Here is a 5211-nt window from a genome sequence, read left to right as displayed (position 1 = left end):
GGCTTTGCAAGCTTCTGATCATTTGAGTCAATTAGAGGTGTACCTGTGGATGTATTTCAAGGCCTACCTTCAAAATTTGCTTGACATCATGGGAAAATCCAAAGAAATCAGCCAAGACCTCAGAAATAAAATTGTAGGCCTCCACAAGTCTGGTTCTACCTTGGGAGCAATTTCCAAATGCCTGACGGTACCACGTTTATCTGTATAAACAACAAGTACGCAAGTATAAACACCATTGGAACACGAAGCTGTCATACCGCTCAGGAAGGAGATGCGTTCTGCCTTCTAGAGATGAACGTACTTTGGTACAAAAAGTGCAAATAAATCCCAGAACAACAGCAAAGGACCTTGTGAAGATGCTGGAGGAAACAGGTTCAAAAGTATCTATATCCACAGAAAAACAAGTCATATATCAGCACAACCTGAAAGGCCGCTCAGCAAGGAAGAAGCCACCGCTCCAAAATCGCCATAAAAAAGCCAGACTACGGTTTGCATCTGCACATGGGGACATACCTTTTGGAGAAATGTCCTCTGGTCTGATGAAACAAAAATAGAACTGTTTGGTGATAATGACCATTGTTATGTTTGGAGGAAAAAGGGGGATGCTTGCAAGCCAAAGAATACCATCCCAACCGTGAAGCATGGGGGTGGCAGCATCATGTTGTGGGGTCGCTTTGCTGCAAGAGGGACTGGTGCACTTCACAAAATAGATGGCATCATGAGGAGGAAAATTGTGAATATTTTTTATTTTATTTTATTTAACCATTATTTAACCAGGAAGAGCTCATTGAGATTTAAAATATCTTTTTCAAGAGCGTCCTGGCCAAGATAGGCAGCACCAAGTCATTACAAAAATTACAGACAAACATGAAAAACTACAAGTAATCTAGATAAACCATGGAATTCACAAGAGTACAACAAAATCAAAAACAGCAAATTAAACATTGACAGGTCAGGGAATCAGTCTCAAGATCATTCATCAGTGATTTAAAAATACCAATCGGGACAAGTTCTTCCAGTTTAAAAGTATTTTGTAAGGCTTTCCAAGATGATGGCGCAGAGAACATAAAAGCCCCTTTACCAAATTCAGTTCGGACATTTGGAACAGTTAGCAGGATAAAGTCTAGCGAACAAAGAGAGTACCCACCACATTTCTGAACAATAAAAATGCCCAAATATAAAGGTAGTAAACCCAAAATGGCTTTGTAAATAAAGGTATACCAGTGCCTGAGCCTACGAGTGACTAGAGAAGGCCAGCCAACCCTGGTATACAAAGTGCAGTGGTGCGTAAGGGTTTGGCAGTTTAAAATAAATCTCAAGGTGCCTTGGTAAAGGGTGTCAATTGATCTCAAACACTGAGCCGAAGCATTCATATATAAAATATCCCCATAGTCTAGTAAAGGCATAAATGTAGCTGATCCTAGCCTCCTTCTGTCTTCAAAAGAAAAACAGGCCTTATTCCTAAAATAAAATCCCAATTTCAGCGTAAACATTTTTGTAAGTTGCTGAATATGCAATTTAAAAGAGAGGCCATCATCAATTAAAATTCCAAGATGTTTATATGAGGTTACAACCGCAACCTCCTTGCCCTGACTGATAGGTGAAAGGTTCAGAGGTCTATTTCTTCCATTAGAAAACACCATTTGTTTAGTTTTGTCATTATTGAGGATAAGCTTCAATTGACAAGGTATGTTGAAGTGTCACGATCGTCGTAAGAAGCGGACCAAAGTGCAGCGTGCTATGTGTTCATGATGATACTTTAATTAAAGAAAGCACTGAACACTGAATACAAAACAATAAATGAATAACGGCCGTGAAGCTATAATAAGAACTGTGGTGACACAGCAACGAACATAGACAGTCACCCACAATATGGTTCCCAATCAGAGACAACGACTAACACCTGCCTCTGATTGAGAACCATATCAGGCCAAACACAGAAACAGACAAACTAGACATCCAACATAGAATGCCCACTCAGATCACACCCTGACCAAACAAAACATAGAAACATACAAAGCAAGCTATGGTCAGGGTGTGACATGAACAGTATAAAAAGCAGTTTGCAAGTTCTGGAAAGTTTTTGTAAGAGATGAGGCACAACAGTAAATAACAGTATCATCAGCATAAAAATGAAGCTGCGCATTTTGGACATTTTTGTCTAAATCATTTATATAAATAGTGAAGAGAGAGGACCAAGTACAGAGCCTTGGGTCATACCATTAAAGACAGAGAATTTAACAGACATAAGCCCATCATCATTGAGTGCACAGAGTTCTATCAGACAGATAGTCAGCAAACCATGCAACTGCATGCTCTGAAAGACCTACACTCGACAATCTCTGCCTTAGTATAGCATCATCAACTGTATCAAAAAAGCCTTAGAGAGATCAATAGAAAGTGAGACACAGAGCAAGTTTTTTGTCAAGGGCTTCAGTGATATCATTTAAAACCTTCATGGCTGCTGTAATTGTGCTATGCTTCTTCCTTAAGCCCGATTGGTACATTGATAAAATAGAGTTAGTAAATAAAAACTCTTTTAGCTGTTCACTCACAAGGGTTTCAAGTATTTTCACCAGGGCTGACAGCTTTAAGATTGGCCTATAATTATTTAAAAGAGTTGAATCTCCCGCCTTTTAAAAGTGGTAGGACAAACGCTGATCTCCAGATTTTTGGAATCTCACTACATTCCAGGGTTAGATTGAACAATATGTAAGTGTTTCAGCTATGAAATCAGCTGCCAGATTTAAAATGCAGGGATCCAAAAGATCAGGATCTGCAGGCTTTCTCTGATCTAAGGATTTCAGGGCTTTATGTACTACCTGCACTGAGAATGGCAAAAAGCTAAAAGTTTGACCAGCTCTCACTGGTTCATTCACACAGGGTTGGACAGAGACAGAGGACACTGAATCAAACAGCCAACCAGATGATGCAAAGTGCTCATTGAAACAATTCAGCATTTCAGTTGTCATATACAGCAACAGAGTCCTTCCAAACACATGACGGTAATTCATTAACATTACTGTTACCAGACATAGACTTTCTAGGGTCATTCAGGTGACACCATCCCAACCATGAAGCACGGAGATGGCAGCATCATGTTGTGGAGGTGCTTTGCTGCAGGAGGGCCTGGTGCACTTTACAAAATAAATGGCTTCATGAGGGAGGAAAATTATGTGGATATATTGAAGCAACATCTCAAGACATCAGTCAGGAAGTTAAAGCTTGGTCGCAAATGGGTCTTCCAAATGCACAATGACCCCAAGCATCCTTCCAAAGTTGTGGCAAAATGGCTTAAGGACAACAAAGTCAAGGTATTGGAGTGGCCATCACAAATCCCTGACCTCCATCCTCTAGTGGGCAGAACTGAAAAAGTGTGCGCGAGCAAGGAGGCCTACCAACCTGACTCAGTTACACCAGCTCTGTCAGGAGGAATGGGCCAAAATTCACCCAACTTATTGTGGGAAGCTTGTGGAAGGCTACCCGAAACGTTTGACCCAAGTTAAACAATTTAAAGACAATGCTACATATACTAATTGACTGTATGTTAACGTCTGACCCACTGGGAATGTGATGAAAGAAATAAAAGCTGAAATAAATCATTCTCTCTACTATTATTCTGACATTTCACATTCTTAAAATAAAGTGGTGATCCTAACTGACCTAAGTAAGACAGGGAATTGTTACTAGAATGAAATGTCAGGAATTGTGAAAACTGAGTTTAAATGTATTTGGCTAAGATCTGTGTAAACTTCCGACTTCAACTGTATTACCACACTCATCTGGAAGTATATTTTACAAGGTCATCTCAACAGCAACAAAGTACAGAAATAATACAAATAACTATAATACAGTACGTATTGCAAGTAAGGAAATATTACATCGATAATTTCTCATCATTATCCACTGCATGTGAATTATAAACATAATTCACTGGAAACTTCCAATGACTCAACTATCATTATGCCACAACATAGGAAACATTCTTTCACTCTTACATTCTTAAATTCTTATTCTGAGAAATTAGCATTCTTATTGGACAAGATGAAGGATTTCCAAACGTTAGTTCCTGTTTTATTGTTCATTCTGAAGGTAAAACCTGGTCTCAATCAATGTTCTCCTCTGTCCTTCCCATCGTCTGTAGTCTTATAGCGCCTCCACTAGGGATCCAGCAGGAACAGCAGTCCCATACAGAGGACCAGTCCTAAAACTCCAGTCAGCCTCACTGTTTCAGATCCTGATACTGTGGGTCCTGAATGAGGGAACAATAACATGACTTCAGTCTGGGACTTTGGAGATGATGAAAACTGTCTAAAACAGTATTTTACCATGTAGTACGCAGGTATTCTAGCTAGGTTAAAAAACAAAGCATTTCGATTTAAATATTAGGATTTAACAGTACCTACAACTGGGTTTAAGCATGAGTTAATAGATTTTGTACCGTGATAACTTGGTGATAATAGTGTAGGAATATTTTATGAGGGATATTATTATATATGTGTAACGGATGTGAAACGGCTAGCTTAGTTAGCGGTGGTGCGCGCTAAATAGCGTTTCAATTGGTGACGTCACTTGCTCTGAGAGCTTGAAGTAGTTGTTCCCCTTGCTCTGCAAGGGCCGCGGCTTTTTTGGAGCGATGGGTAACGATGCTGCGTGGGTGACTGTTGTTGATGTGTGTAGAGGGTCCCTGGTTTGAGCCCGGGTATGGGCGAGGGGAAGGTCTAAAGTTATACTGTTACATTGATGCTGTTGACCCGGATCACTGGTTGCTGCGGAAAAGGAGGAGGTCAAAAGGGGGGTAAGTGTAACGGATGTGAAACGGCTAGCTTAGTTAGCGGTGGTGCGCGCTAAATAGCGTTTCAATCGGTGACTGTTGTTGATGTGTGTAGAGGGTCCCTGGTTCGAGCCCGGGTATGGGCGAGGGGATGGTTTAAAGTTATACTGTTACATAAGGCGAAGTGTAGTGTAGTTTTACAATATGGTGAATCAGTTGTTTGGAATTATGAAAGTAATTGATTATCTGCCTTTATGCATGGCTGAATGAATGTGGTCAGTTCATCATTAAATCTGCCAAAGAGTAATCAGCCTCCATCCTGGGTTTGTCTGAAGAGTCATCTATTCACAATCTAAAGAACCCTCAAACTACAATCGCAAAACTGCCATTGCAAGATTTGATTCTGCAGTGAAGCTTCCTTTTATCACACAATAAAA

Source organism: Oncorhynchus masou, chromosome 30, assembly GCF_036934945.1.
Source record: "Oncorhynchus masou masou isolate Uvic2021 chromosome 30, UVic_Omas_1.1, whole genome shotgun sequence".
Lineage (NCBI taxonomy): Eukaryota > Metazoa > Chordata > Actinopteri > Salmoniformes > Salmonidae > Oncorhynchus > Oncorhynchus masou.
This window is presented reverse-complemented; position numbering follows the sequence as displayed.